This window comes from Mirounga angustirostris, unplaced genomic scaffold (genome assembly GCF_029215605.1).
Source record: "Mirounga angustirostris isolate CCGP_5_RB_7025 unplaced genomic scaffold, mMirAng1.0.hap1 SCAF_10, whole genome shotgun sequence".
NCBI lineage: Eukaryota > Metazoa > Chordata > Mammalia > Carnivora > Phocidae > Mirounga > Mirounga angustirostris.
The window spans coordinates 126,668,758-126,684,719 of record NW_026991718.1 but is presented as its reverse complement, the minus strand read 5'-3'; the positions used below and the strand labels follow the sequence as shown (position 1 = coordinate 126,684,719).

The window sequence follows — 15,962 nt, the reverse complement described above, 5'->3', positions numbered from 1 at the left end:
CATGGTAAGACTTGTTGTAGAACGACCTCCCCTCCTACCAGGCTGTAGTTTGGGAAGACATTGGAAGGGGACCATTTAGCCCTGTTGCCTGCTCTTCTACCACGTCAGAAAAACAACTTCCAATGTCTTAGTCGATTTCTTTTGTATAATGGGCATCATCTATTTCTGTAGTGTTCTATAAAAGCCCTCCGTTGGGTGTACGATGTAGCCCACATCTACAGTTCTGCCTGCCTTGCATCCATTCTCCCCAGTTATCCTTTGGAAAACACCTCTCCCTATCCCCATTCAGGTGGGGTTGACCACACCCCCAGCTGCAAAGGGAGCACACATCTTGGGTTGGCCAATCAGAATAATCCATCGCTCTAGCCTTACTGATTGGTTTAGCAGTGGATACATGACCCAGGTCAAGTCAATGAGACTTCATCCTAGAATATTGGCTAAAACTATGGGAAAGTACCTTTTTTTTTTTTTTTCGGCTGCTGGGCTAGTTGGAGGCAAGACAGATGCTATCAAAGACCATTACAGGGGGAAAGGCTGACTGAGAATGAGTCCAGGTAGAGGAAAACAGAGCTGAGAGATGGAGAGAGATTCCTGGGACCATTGCTTGAGTCCCTGGATCCAGCCATGCCTGAATGCAGCCCCTAGAATTGTATTTACATGAACCACACAGTCTTGCTCAGGTCAGTTTAACATGGGTTTCCTACCACCTGCATACAAACCAAGTCCTGACTGATTCACACTAGAAGATGAGTAGAAAAAAGATAGGAGATGCCCACAGGAAGTCAGAGTTTCTTACCTCATTCATAAGGTGAGGAGGGCAAATCAAGGTAAAGGAAGATAAAATCCTACCCTAAACTCGGACCTCATACTCGTGGAAGGCTCTCAAGTCCAGCCAGGGAGTTCCCATGGACAGCTGCCCCACCCCTAGGGGCCACTCCAACTCACTTAAAGACTGTTGGCACTCCACTCTCTGGTGGCCGCGGTAACCCACACAGCCAGCCCGCTCTTCCAGCGGGGGGAGGGAGCACCCCTGTTCCTTGGCTCCTGCAGGACATGCCTCAGGCGGATGCGATAGGAGATCTGGCAGGGCTTGACAGAGCAACTCCAGCCATTCCACTCTGCCACAACACAAGAGACCCCTGGAAGGGAAGGCGGGGGGGTGGGTGTCTCCAAGGTCACTTCCATGGAATTTGGCGGGCCAGCTGCCAGGCCTTCCTCACAAGCCAGACCCCCCGAAATACCACATGAGCGCTAGAACTCTTGCAAACCTGAGTCCATGCCTTGCTTGACAAGAGTCCTTGCTCTATGACAACTGTTTACACATCTAAGTAAACTTCAAATTCCATGTTTTATTTACCCATGATTCTGCTGGGAATCATTTGGGTTGTTTCCATCACTCCCTCCAAAAAACATTTCCTAAGCTCTTAACAGCACCCGATTTCACCTCTCCGTGCCTCAGTTTCTTCCTTTGTCAAACAGGAATAAGAACAGTATTCGGGGCACCTGGGTGGCTCAGATGGTTAAGCGTCTGCCTTCGGCTCAGGTCATGATCCCAGGGTCCTGGGATCGAGCCCCGCATCGGGCTCCCTGCTCGGTGGAAAGCCGCTTCTTCCTCTCCCACTCCCCCTGCTTGTGTCCCCTCTTTCGATGTGTCTCTATCAATTAAATAAATAAAACCTTAAAAAAAAAAAGAATTCATACAGGTCTCATAGATAGGAGAATATAAATGGCCGATCCTCATTATTCACAGATTCTGCATTTGCCCATTCACCTTTTGCTAAAAACTTATTTGTAACCCCCAAAATCAATACTTGAGGTGCTTTGGCAGTTATTCACAGACATGTACAGAGCAGCAAAAATTTTAAGTCACCCTAAGTGCACGTTTTCAGCTGAGGTCGAACAGGCCCAACCTGCCCCCTTGGACGGAGGCTGCAGGCCGCGATGTGAGGCACCAGGAGCTTCAGCTCCGCAGCCAAGTTCAAGTTCAAGGTCTGAATCTCAACTCTGGCCCCTGGTAGTGTGGCGGCTTTGGGCCAGCCACTTCGCACATCTGAACTTTGCTTTTCACTTTTGTAAAACAAAGAAAATAGAATCTACCAAAATGGGTTGTTTTAGGATTTAAGATTATAGTGTATGTGAGATCTGTGTGTACTTATTTCCCCTAGGAGCAATGGTTTGGTATTCATTAATTCAGTGTTTGCTGTGATTTCATGGAACATAACTACTGTGAATCATGAGAACGGTCTCTCTCTATATATATATGTATATATATATATGCACATCAACTGTATATATTTATGTATGTAAACACATGCATACCTATGCATGGGAATTGTAAATACCAAATTCAGCAGAGTAGTTACCTCTGAGAGAAGGAAGGAGGACTACTGGGGTGAGGGAGGGAAACACAGAAGTACCAGGGACGTTCATCAAGGTTTGCTTCTTAGCTTTTCATGAGGGTCTATTATATTATTCTCACATTGGAGTATGTCTGAAATAGCTCATCACACTAGAAGGAAGGCGCTGGGTGTCAATGTCCTTGAGATGCTCACGTGCCTACCACAGCTGGGGGCCTAGTGGGGAGGTATTTTCTGATGATGGAGCCCCCGGGACCATCAGCATCTTCATCCAAGTCCATAGTCCCAGATCAGGACTGGACCAAGCCAGACAGAGAAGGCCATCAAGCCAAAACGCAGGAGCTGAGGACTTCACCAGGAAGAGAATTTCTACAGATGTGCCAGCATCTGAATTCATTCACTCGCTCCACAAATTATTTACCAAGGGAGCTGTGAGCCAGGCACTGTCCTGGGTGCTAGAAACACAGTGGTGAACAAGAAAGAGGAAGTCTGTCCTCCTGAAAAGCACTCGTCAGCTATGAGACATGCCCCAGTTCAGCAACAGAAAATGTGAAGAAGAAAAAAAGTGTGCATCCTTGAACTGATGGAATGAGGTTATTGTGTTACAAACACAGACAGCGTTGCTTCTGACACCTCAGGAAGCCACATGTTCCTTGCATAGATCTCAACTCTTAGCAGAGTTGAAATGCTCAGAAGAAGGAAGGAAGGAAGGCGGGAGGAAGCGGGGGATAAAGTATGACAACCTCGCAATCATTGATTACTTTCGTCACCCGCATAATAATGACATCACTATGTCACTGGTGCTGGACCAAGCAAGTCACATACTGACCTCACGTGATCCTCACGACAATCTTGGGACATTGTGCTCTCCTGGATCCTTCTCTGTCCTGTGCCCTCAGGAAACCTGTGCATCACAGAGGCTCCCTGGCCCTGTGGTTGCCAGTTGAGTTCAGGCAATGGGGGAGGGGGCGCACCAGCAGGGAGGTGTTTATTGTGTACCCCCAGCAGCCCCCCACCCCCGCCTCAGCCTTGCTCCTGGGTGGGGGAGCTTCAGCCATGGCTCCTGCTCTCACCAGGCTCCAGGAGACCATTTCCTCCCGCACCCTGGCCCTCACCTTTGTGAATAGAGCCCTCATCAAATTCTCTTCCATTCAACTGTTCTGGGCATATCATCTGTCGTTTGCCAGGACCCTGGCCCCAAATGTATTTGCACTATTGTCAAATCCATCTCACAGGGGAGGCAAGTGGGGCTTAAGGGTGTGGAATATCAGAGTCGAGGCAAGGTGTTGGTGTCAGACAAACTTGGATTCAAACTGCAATCTCACAGGATTGGTGCGATGACAAATGAGAAGCGCTGAGCAGATTGTAAATGCTCAATACAACAGGGGGGGTCTTGATGCATTTATTCAACAACTGTTTAGGGCCTACTGTGCGCTACACAGAGGAGCAAAGCAGAAAAAGCCCTGCCCTCGAACAGCTGACGCTCTGTGGGGGAAACAGACAATAAACAGTGTATTATTTCATTGCAGTGATTGATGCTCTGACAACAAAGCAGAATAAGAGGAGCAGTGGTGGGGTGATTAGACACTTTTAGATGGAGGAGCCACAGATGGCCCCCATGACAAAGGACATCTGAGGAGGTGAGGGAGCAGGCTGGGTAAGCATCTGGGAGGAAAGTGTTCCAGGCAGAGGGAACCGTCAGTGCAAAGGCCCTGAGTCAGGGTCAAGGTTAGATGCCGAAGGGACAGTGAGAAATACAGTGTGGCAAGAGCAGAACATGCAGAAGGAACGTGGTAGGAGGTGGTGTCAGAGAGAGAGGAGCAGTGATAGCTTCCAGAGCTCTGATGACTACTGGAAGGAATTTGGATTTTATTCTAAACATGAAGAGCCATTGCCAGTTTCTGAGCAGAGGAGAGACGACGTGATCCCATTTCAGGTTTGAACAGGATGTCTCTGGCTGCTGGAGAGGGGTGAGAACAGAAACAGGGGGACCAGCAAAAGCACTAATGCAGTTGTCCAGACAAGAGAGGATCATCTACAGTAGAAGGAGCTGCTAGAAGAAATGAGCCCCGTGTCACTGGAAGTGCTCGCAGGATGGCTGGACAACCTGGCAGGGAGACTGCAGATCACATTCAGGCACTGGCTTGGCAGCTGGACCCAGGTTCCAGGGAAAGCACCAAAGTCCCACCATGATCCCCTGCCCTGCCCCGCCGGGCCTGCCAAGCAGGTGAGAGATTTTGCAGAAAATTAGGCAGACGCCACCTTACAAATATTCTTTCCCTGTTGCTGGCATCTGTAAAGTCACCAAGGAGCATGCACACATGACACTCCCAGGGCAATGTCATCACACTTCCTCTAGGCCTAGGGTCATGACCTTAGTACACTCATGTGATTATTTGTATTTCATCAGCCTCCTCCAGTAGAACGTCAGCTCCACCGGAAGCCAGGTCCTTGTTCCCTGCTGAATCCCACGCCAAGCACGGTTCCTGGCACACAGGGACTCAGTGAATAACAAATGAGCAGAGCAAATCTTGCCTAAGCAACAGAAGAAATAGGACTACAGGTTGACATTGCAAAAAGACACCACAAGATGGCAGTGTTTCTCAAAACAAAAGCCATCCCACTCTTCTGAGTAAAGGAGAAATTCTAGCTCATCAGTGTAGCTTAAAAAGAGGGGTGGGGGTGGTTTAAGGTTGCTCACCCAGCCCTGCAGATCCGGATAACATCGTGCCATCTGAGCCTGCTGGAGCCACACTGAACTTCCCACAGTCCCCTTGGACCCCCTGCCCCTACTCTGACAGCCCCAACTCCTGAGGAAATGCCTTTCTGGATGTTCCAAACTCCACCTTCTTCTCTGAACCTCACTGCCCAGCCCCCTGACTGTCCATCTTTCTCACTGCCCCCCCAAAAGACTTTTCTGGAATGCAGTTCTAACTCTAGCCTGTTGCCTGAAATCCTTTGGTATTTCCTGTCTCCTATTGAGCTGGTTCACAAAAGGTCTTTTTTGATAGTGGATCAGAGAGATCCCCAAGCCTAGTAGCTAAAAGTCTTAAGCGTTCCTACAGCACATCTGCAGTCCCTCCCTCCCTCCTTCTCCCATTTAATATCTCAGCACGCTTTCACTTTGGGTCTCCTGAAATGCACTGTCTCCCACAGCTCAGTTTTAGCCAGCTGTCATTTCTACCCTCCCAACCTCCCTACCCTCAACTTCTGGTAAAACCATCTCAAGTTTTCTTTTGAAGAACCAACCCTCCCCACTCTCGGTCCACAAGGTCTGAATAGGGCTGACTTCACTCTCTCGTTCCTAGGATGGATATGTGACCCAGACACAGCCAACTGCACATTCCTTCTCCCTAGCTCAGTGATTGATTGGATCAGGGATGAGCATGTGACCCGATGGGGCTTAACAGAACCATCTCTTGGGTTTTGGCTGGAACAACTGGGAGAAGAATGCTCTCATTTCACTAGGTATACCAGTTTGGAGCTACTGGGTACTATCTTTGCCACCACTTGGTGACGGTATGCCTGAAAATGAAGCTAACACAAGCAGAGCTGAAAAGTGGCAAGAGATAGAATCCTGATGACATCCTTGGAGTCCTTGGATCCAGCTATGCCTGAAGTCAAAATCCATTGACTGTTTTTCAGTTACCTGAGCCAATAAACCCCCTTGTTCATTTACATCAATGTGAACTGTACCACAACCCTAAGAGATTTGATTAGTACAATGAAGACACAAGTGCATAAATGAGGACATTGATCCTTACAGGGTTGAAGGGAGAATTAAAGAGTATAAAATACATGAACACATTTGGTAAAGAATGTGGAAAACTTGAAGCTATCCTTCAAGGCCTTACTAATAGCTTCAGCCCCACTCTCCCTGCCTTCACCCCATCCTCACCAATCATTGCTAAGTCTCCTCTTGCTCTGACTGAAATTCTTTATTTCTTTCATAGCCACCCTGTCTCCCAAAAATAGACTGTAAGCTGGAGGGGAAGCAGAGCTCCATCTTTCTAGCCCCAACTGCTTCTAGCTGGGCTGGGCACACAGCAGGTGGCCACCCATTGCACTGAACTGGATGTGGGAAATGTCATGGGCTCCTCTCTCACGTGTACGGCCAACACACATAAAATACTGTGGTCTGGAGCCAGACTGCTGGGGTCCCAATCCCAGATCTGCTGCTTAATAGCTGTGCAACTCAGAGCAGGGCACTACCTCTCTGTGCCTCTGTTCTTCACTGTAAAATGGACTCAATAATACCATCTATTCTGTAAGACAGTTATGAGTCTTAAAGGAGACGATTTATTTAAAGCACTTACAACAGTACCTCCCTAGCACTTGGTATTTACTCAGTAAATGTTAGGGGGGTCTTAGTCATCCTCAACATCTCTGCCTGCCATAATCAATTACTGAAGTCAGTAAATTTTATTTATTTTATTTATTTTAAGATTTTATTTATTTGAGAGAGACAGAGATAGTGACAAAGATAGCGAGAGAGAGCATGAGTGGGGAGGAGAGGGAGAAGCAGGTTCCCCGATGCAAGACTCGATCCCAGGACACTGGGATCATGACCTGAGCCAAAGGCAGAGGCCCAACTGACCGAGCCACCCAGGAGCCCTGAAGTCAGTAAATTTTAACTCCTAAATGTCTCATGAATAAACATACACTCAGGGTGCCTGGGTGGCTCAGTCAGTTAAGCATCCAACCCTTGACTTCAGCTCAGGTCATGATCTTGGGATCGTGGGATCCAGCCCCGCATTGGGCACCATGCTCAGCGCGGAGACTGCTTGTCCCTCTCCCTCTGCTCCTCCCACCTCTCTCTCAAATAAATAAATAAAATCTTTAAAAAGAAGAAGAAGGAGGAAGGGGGGAGAGAAGGAGAAGAAGGAGGAGGAGGAGGAAGAAGAAGAGGAAGAAGAAGGAGAAGGAAAACACATACACTCTTCTCTCCTCCCCATCTCGTGCCTCCTGACTGGTCCCCATGACCCCTCCTGCCCTGCTCCCCAGGGGGTGGGGGGGTGGGAAGTGAACCTCTCTCTGGTCCATTCACAAACCCTTGACTCCGCCCAGGCCCAGACACAAGGGCAGATCCTAGACCTCCTGTCTTTTTGCTGCCTTCCCAAAGGAGCAAAACAAAGAGGAAGGCAAAGTTTTGAGGCTCCTGGGCCCCTGAGCCCAAGCTCTTTATGCAAAGGAAAACGCTGGAGAGCTGATAACATCGTGTGATTCTGTGGATGTGGGTCAGACTGTGGGAAAGTGGCACTGATCCCTCTTCCCGGTCCTCTTCCTGGGGCCCCCATTCCTGGGCGGTGGCAGGGGAGCTCCTATGGGCACAGGGATACCAGGGATGTCAGACCCAAACTCTGAATGACCCCAGGGCTGCACGCGCTCTCTGCACAGGAAGCAGACGAGGACAAAAGCTGGTCCAAAACAATCCTTCAGCAAATTTAATCTAGAGGAGCCTCATTTGCTGTGATTTAGGATTACACCATACCCCAAATTATTTTTCCCTCTCCGTGTTGCCTGAATATCCACCATTAGCCATTCAAACTCATGGGAAGCTAGCACTAGGAGCTAGAAGACATAGGATCAGATCCAGATCCAAAACCTGCTGGATCACCTTGGCTGGCCAAAACCCTCTCCTCTGAGCTATGCTTTTCTCCCCTGCTGAGCCCCAGCGTGCTGGAAGAAAGTAGTCAGATTTGATGGGACACCCAGTGCAGTCCATGGGCACAGAGTAGGTAGGTAGGTGATCAATAAATATTAAGTCCCTTCAGTTTTGAATTTTTAAAAATTGTCCTCTTTTAAATGTAAATTCCTGAAGGAAGCCCCACTGATGCCTCAGGTAGAAGAGTTCATTCATTTTTCTCCCTGACAAAGGAAAGTTGGATCACATCCACTTTACAGGGTTCCACGATTTAGATTTTTGTCCCCAGGGGACGTGAAAAATTTACTTCTGGAATATAAAAAGGGTAGAGTCCTTCCACTCACAGACTCAAAAGCAGCCCCTTGGGCACCTGGCTGGCTCAGGTAAAATACAGGACGTCCAGATAGATTCGAATTTCAGAAAAGCAATCAATTTTTTTAAAGAAAATTTTTAAAGATTTTATTTATTTATTTGAGAGTGAGAGAGTGAAAGAGAGAGAGCGAGAACTCAAGCTGGGTGATGGGCAGAGGGAGAGAGAGAAGCAGACGCCTGGCTGAGCAGGGAGCCCGAGGCCAGGCTCCAACCGGGGATTCCAGGATCATGACCTGAACCAAAGGCAAACACTTAACTGACTGAGTTAACTGACTGCTGCACCCCAAGCAACCAATTTTTAACATAAGTATGGCCCATGCAATATTTAGGATATATTTAGACTAAAAAATATTACTTACTGAAATTTGAGTCTAACTGGGCATCCTGTATTTTTATTTGCTAAATCTGGCCAAGCCAAGCCCCTCTCCTCCCTCCCACCCCTCGAAGCTTCCCCAGCCCCTCTGACCGCCTGCGCCCCCTCCTCCCTCATACTCCCTTCGTGCCCCAGGCGCCCTCCTTACAGGGTGCGCCCCCTCCTCTCTCACACCCCTCTGTGCCCCCACGCGCCCATTTCCGTTCAGTGCCCTGCACCCCGCACCCATGCTTAGCAAGCGCCCTTCTTCCTCGAGCCCCCCATCCCCGTGCCGCCCTCTTAGACCTGAGAGCAGTCCTCGTGCCCCCTCCTCCCAAACAGCCCTCAACTCTCCACGCGTCCTTCTCCATTCTGCACCCCGAGACTCGCGCGCCGCTGTCCACGACCCACGCATCTTTGTCTGCCCGCACCTCCACAGCCCACTCTTCTCCCTCGTGTCCTGCGCGCACGAGACCCGCCCCCCCTTGCTCGCGCGCCCCTGCAGGCCCAGAACCCCTCGGTGGGCGGTTTCCTTCCTTCCTCCGCCGCGCCCCCAGACTCCCGGTCCCCCCCAGCCCAGCGCTCCCCTCCTCCTGCGCCGGGGGCGCACCTGGGCAACAGTCCCGCACCGCGCCACACGCCTGGTCGCAGAAGCAGCGCGGGGGCCCGCGGGCCACGCAGGTCGGACGCCGACGGGGACCGACCCTACCTGGCCTGCCCAGTGCTGGGGCGGAGGCTACCGGCCGGACCCCTCCCCAGACCCACCTCCTACCTGTCACGGAGCTGCTATCCACCGCCCCCCTTTCGTCCTATCCAAACTTTGCACAGCTAGCGGAACCAAGACGACAGTAATAATGACTGCAACAACTTTGCAGGGTGCCCCACTGCCCCCAGGTTCCAGGGAGACAGAGGAAATACAGAGATTCATCAAAGCAGTGTACTATAATAGATCACAATAGGACTGCATGTTGTTATAATAACAGGAATAGCCACTAACCATAATTATAATAGCAATAATACCAACAAAAGCTGCCAATATTATTAACATAGTAATAGCCAGAATAATTGCCAGGAAAGGAGCCTGGGAGCCAAGATGTGTACCAGGCTCTAGGTGCATCATCAGTATTGTCCAAACATGTCCCTTGGATATGCCTTCATTTTTTGCTATATCCCTAACACCTTGATCATTATTTCCTGAATATTTTTCTTTGAATAGACTCACTTTTAAAACTTAAAGTAGTTTATTTGCTTTTTAAAAAACTGTATCACTCAAGATGATGATAAGACAAGCCACAGACTAAGAGAAGAAAATTGCAAAGGACACATCTGATAAAGAAGTATTATCTGAAATTGACAAAGAATTCTTAAAACTCAACACCAGGAATAAAAAAACAATGGACAAGGGGCATCTGGCCAGCTCATTCTGTAGAACATGCGACTCTTAATCTCAGGGTCATGAGTTCGAGCCCCAAGTTGGTTGTAGAGATTACTTAAAATAAATAAACTGGGGGGAAAAAGAATAAAAATGGGCAAAAGATCGAAACAGACACCCCCACAGAAGAAGATATTTGGATTGCAAATAAGCATATGAAAAGAGGCTCACATTATGTGAGGAAATTGGAAATTGCATTAGGAAATTGCAGATTAAAACAACAATGAGATACCATTATGCATGTATCAGGATGACTAAAATTCAAAAAACTGACAACACTAAATGCTGACAAGGATGTGGAGCCACAGGAACTCTCATACATTGCTGGTGGGAATGCAAATGGCACAGCCACTTTGGAAGGCAGGTTAGCAGTTTCCTACAAAATTAAGTATAGTCTTAGCACATGATCCAGTAATTGTGCTCCCTGGTATTTACCCAAATGAGTTATTTATCCGAATGAATTGAAAGTGTGTGTCCATTCAGAAACTTTCACATGGATGTTTATAGCAGCTTTATTCATAATTGCCCAAACTGGAAGCAACCAAGATGTCCTTCAGTAGGTGAAGGGTTAAATAAGCTGTGGTAGATCCAGACAATGGAATGTTATTCAGCACTAAAAAGAAATGAGCTATCAGGCCATGAAAAGACATGGAGGAAACTTAAAGCCGTGTTACTAAGTAAAGGAAGCCAATCTGAAAAGGCTACATACTGTATGGTTCCAACTATATGATATTTTGGAAAAGTCACAACCATGGAGACAGTAAAAATATCAGAGGTTGCCAGTGTTGGGGAAAAGGAGGGATGAAGGATCTTTAGAGCAGTAAAACTATTCTGTATGATACTCTAACAGTGGACACATGCCATTAATCACTGTCAAAACCCATAGAATGTACTGTTAACACCAAGAGTGAACCATAATACAAACTACTGACTTTAGGTGATAATGATGTGTCCATGTAGGTTCATGATTGTAACAAATGTACCACTTTGGTGGGAGATGTTGATAGTAGGGGATGCTGAGTTTGGGGGGGTGAGCAGGGACTATATGGGAACTCTCTGCTTTCTGTTCAATTCTACTGTGAATCTAAAACTGCTCTAACAAATAAAGGCTATTTTATTTCTTTGAGAGAGAAAGAGCGCAAGCGAGGGGAAGGGCAGAAGGAGAGAGAGAGGGAGAGAAGCAGACTCCCTGCTGAGTGTGGAGCCCAATGCAGATGCAGGGCTCCATCTCACAACCCTGAGATCATGACCTGAGCCAAAACCAAGAGTTGGTCACTTAACCGACTGAGCCACCCAGTCGCCCCATTAATAAAGTCTATTTTATTTTAAGATTTTATTTACTTATTTGACAGAGAGACAGAGTGAGAGAGGGAACACAAGCAGGGGGAAGGGGAGGAGGAGAAGCAGGCTTCCCACAGAGCAGGGAGTCCGATGCGGGGCTCGATCCCAGAACCCTGGGATCATGACCTGAGCCGAAGGCAGACGCTTAACGACTGAGCCACCCAGGCGCCCCTGGTCAAACTTCTTCAATGGCAACTGGCTTATCCCAGAGCATTGCTCCAAAGGGAAGGGGTCAGCTGCAGGGCTTCTTAGGACGGAAGCCTCGGAGGTGATGCACGTCACTTCTGCAGCGTCCTATTGGTTGCACAGAACCGGCCAGGAACGGAAGTGGGCGGGGCCACACGAGAGTGACTTGCAGAGGGTGTGGTTCTTGATGGGCCAGCGTCCGAGGCCAGTCCCTGCGATGTCGCCTGCCATTGGGCACTTTCTTCTCTTAGTCTGTGATTGGTTCTTCCTCATCTTCTGGCTTCAGAGTAAACTCAGACCTGGGCCACTTCTCTATCTATGCTCTTCCTTTAGTGATCTCATCCCGTCTCATGGCTCTAAATACTTACTTACAAAGCTGACAACTTCCGAATTAACATCTCTAGCCTCGACCTCTCCTCTGAAGTCGAGACTCCGGTCCCCAGCTGCCCGCGGACATCTCTGCTTGGGTGTCTCACAGGGAAGTCAATGTTAGCAGCTCTAAAGCCACCTTCCACCCCCTGCTCCCAGGCACTTAACTAGTCACCATAGGGGACTAGCCAATAAATGCACGTAAAAAGATACTCAATATCATCAGTCATTAGGCAAAGGCGAGTTACAATCACAATGAGATACCACTACCCGTCCATGAGAATGTCTAAAATGAGAAAGACTGGTCCTAGCAGGTGTTGGCCCGGATATGGAGCACAAGGAACTCTCATACACTGCTGGGGGAATGTAAAATTCGGTAAACCACTTTAGAAAACAGTTTGGTAATTTCCTGAGAAGTTAAACATGCACCTGCTGTATGATATATGATACCACCCAGCCATTCCACTCCTAGGCATTTACGCAAGAGAATCGAAAACCTTTGTCCACACCAAAACTTGTCCACAAATGTTCAGAGTAGCTTTATTTGCAATCGCTACAACCTGGAAACAATCTAAAAAGTCCATCAACAGACAAATGGAGAAACAAATTGTGGTACATCCATACTACTCAGCAGTAAAAAGGAACAAATGGATGGATCTCAAAATCATTATGCTGAATAAAAGAAACCAGTCCCCACTCCCCAAAAATAGTCATGCACTGTATGATTCCATTTACATACATTCTAGAAAATACGAACTAATTTCTAGTGACAGAAGAAGGTCAGTGGTAGGGGAGGGAGAGAGTAGGGACTGCAGAAAGGCACAAGGGTAGATGATAGACATGAAGGATGATGGATATGTCCACTATCTTAATTGTGGTGAAGATCTCATGGGTGTATTCATAGGTCAAAACTAATCAAATTATATACTTTAAATATGTGCCATATAGTGTATTTCAATTATATCTCAAGCAAGTTGAGAAAAAAATTGACTCAAAAGAAAAACCAACAACAAAAGACATGTTTGTGAGAATATCAACCAATTTAACTATAGTTACTTTCAGGGACTGGGAAGGGGGGGGGCAGGAACCATCACTTGTTACATTCCATGAAGCTTTCTGGTTTTGTTTACAACAAGCATGTATTACTTCTGAGTTTAAGAAAAAGAAGAAAATACACCTTTTGACCCAAGCCTCAGCCCAGGGCTCAGGAGGCCTGTCACTTGCCCCCAAATGGACCAAGTCGTGCTGCCAAACAAAGTCACCTCCTGGATTTGAACCAGTGGTTTCTAGGGGCCAATTCCTAACCAGAGACAATGAAAAATGCGCTCCTCAGAACAGGGACTTTATTTACACCTTATATCTATATTCTGGACTGGGCCCTGGACAGGATGATTGCCCGGGAAGATAATGGAGTCATTAATCTCTACCCAAGACTGGGCTCCCCCTGCCAACTTCCCATCTGGATAATTAAACCAACTGGCAGCCCTGTATCAGGCTCCGCGGCATTTGTGGGGCATAGGACAGGGCACCTCTGGCTGCCACACTTGGCTTGGGAGGGATAAATTCCTGGGTGACTTTAGGACAAGCAAGCTGAGCCCAGGCTGGGGTTCTCAGCCTTGACTTGGCTAGGTCCAGAACTCAGGCAAACATGGACCTCTTGGCATGTCAGGGGGGGTGGGAACAGCTGTCTGAGCTTAGTTTGTGTGGTTGCCCATGTGTGCCCTTCTATTCTTCCTAACTTCACCCTAAACAATTGTTCCTTTAACACCGTAAGGGCTCCCCACCCCACAGCTAGTCTGTCTCGCCCACCAACTTTCTTTCCTCCTCCATAACCAGCACCAAGATGTTGCAGGAAAATGCTCCCCTTCTCTGCCCCCAAATCAAGAAGGTTAATTTTTTTTTAAGTTTTTGTTTATTTTTAGTAATCACTATACCCAATGAGGGGCTCGAACTCACGACCCTGAGATCAAGAGTCACTCGCTCTTCTGAGCCAGCCAGGTGCCCTGAAAAGGTAAATTTTGATTCAACTTGGCCCTCACTACCCAGAGCATGGTCCAACATCAGCATCACCTGGGAGCTTGTTGGAAATGTAGTGTCTCAGGGCCCATCCCAGATTTACTGAGCCAGAATCTTCCTTTTCACAAAATCTCTGGTGATTTGAACACATTAGTTCGCAACCCTGGCTGGACATTAGAAGCACCTGAAGAGTTTTTTTCATAACTCTGATACCTGGGATCTTTTTTTTTTTTTTTTTAAGATTTATTTATTTGAGAGAGAGAGAATGAGATAGAGAGAGCATGAGAGTGGGAAGGGTCAGAGGGAGAAGCAGATTCCCCGCTGAGCAGGGAGCCTGATGTGGGACTCGATCCCAGGACTCCAGGATCACGACCTGAGCCGAAGGCAGTCGCCCAACCAACTGAGCCACCCAGGCGCCCGATACCTGGGATCTTTTGCCGAGATTTTGATTCAATTGATCTGGAATACGACCTGGACATCTGTATTTTTTTTTTTACAGTATAACATACAATTATTAAAATGCACTAACTTTAAAAGAATAGCTTAACATTTTTTACACATGAAGCCACCACTCAGCTAATGGCATAGAACATTTCCAAAAGCACCCCAAAAAGTTCCATATTGTCCCTTCAAGGTAGGGTAAAGAACCGTCCCCATTTGTTCAGGACTGAGGGTTTTTTTTTCAGGACATGGGACTCTCAGCACTAAAACCTAAAGTTGGGGTGGGGGGGTGGGGACCAGGACAAGTTAGTTGCTCACACTACTTCCAAGTCTATACCCCAGCCCACCTCCAGAGGGAACCATTCTCCTGATTTCTATCAAGCAGAAATTTTTAAGCCCCCCCAGATGACTTGAACGTGCAGCCAGGGCTGACCCATGTCCATCAGAATCACCTAGAGGCCCAGGGAAAACATTGCTGCGCCTCACCCCTACACTTGCTAATTCAGTAGGTCTGGGGTGGAGCCAAGGATTTGCATGTCTAACCAGTTTCCCAGGTGATACTGATGCTACTTCTCCAGGTACCTTCCTTTGAGAACTGCAGGTCTAAGCCAATCATAGGAATTCTCCCCTTGCCAATGGAGGATTAGGCTTGGACACGTGATGCACTTCTGGTCAATGCGCATGAGGAGAAGACTTCCTCGCGCTTCCCGGATGGCTAAGGTAATCTATTAAAATGGTACCTTTGGCTTGTGCAAATCAGCAGCCCTGGCATGGGGGTAGGAGGCTCCTAGGATAGATTTTCTCACTGATAGAAAGATGCATGGGAGGGGATGCTGTCCTCTTCCTTTGAAAGCCCAGTCGTGTCTGGGCATGGCCCCTGGAGCTGTCTCATGACGCTGAGGCAACAAGCCTGAGAACTAAACACAAAACACTCAGAGTAGCAGAGAGGAAAGCGGGAGAGAGCCTGAGTCCTTGAAAAGGTTGCTCAACTGCTGGATCAACCAACCCTAAACTACCTTCTCGGGAATGTCTTTCCTTTGGGTTTAACTCACATATAATTGGGTTTTCTCCTGTTTGTGTTCAAAAGCATGGAATACCCTGCTATTCAAATTGTGGTCCAAGAACCAGCAGCACTGGCATCCCCTGGGAGCTTGCTAGTGTCAAATGATAAACTAAAACAATTTAGTAACAAGCCTGATGTCCTTTATTCAAGGGGAAACAAGACAAGCAGTGGAGCACTGGTTCCGAGGGATTTGGGGCAAGAGTATTATAGAGCTTAAAAGAGGCAAAGGCAACTGGAAATGACAGATGGGCTAGGAGGTCCTATTTGCAGGGTATGGTAAGCTAGCCAAAGTGGAGTTGGAGGACTATGGCCGGTGTGTGTTACATTTCCTTGACAGGTGTTTCCTGTAAGTGCAGACTGACTTAGGGTTAGACTTGGACCTGGGCTGG

The 15,962-nt window shown here is 47.8% G+C and overlaps 1 long non-coding RNA gene across 46 annotated transcripts in view; it reads right to left on the bottom strand.

Moving 5' to 3' along the window:
• Positions 1-15,962, bottom strand: part of LOC123851878 (uncharacterized) — a 128,879-nt gene that overhangs the window by 96,015 nt on the left and 16,902 nt on the right. For 5 of the 46 annotated variants that reach the window (XR_010405883.1, XR_010405884.1, XR_010405887.1 and 2 more), the window contains exon 6: positions 946-1,139. The exons of the other annotated variants lie outside the window; for them this stretch is intronic. This is a non-coding gene — a long non-coding RNA (uncharacterized LOC123851878). The remainder of the gene's footprint in view (positions 1-945; positions 1,140-15,962) is intronic. 46 annotated transcript variants of the gene reach the window in all.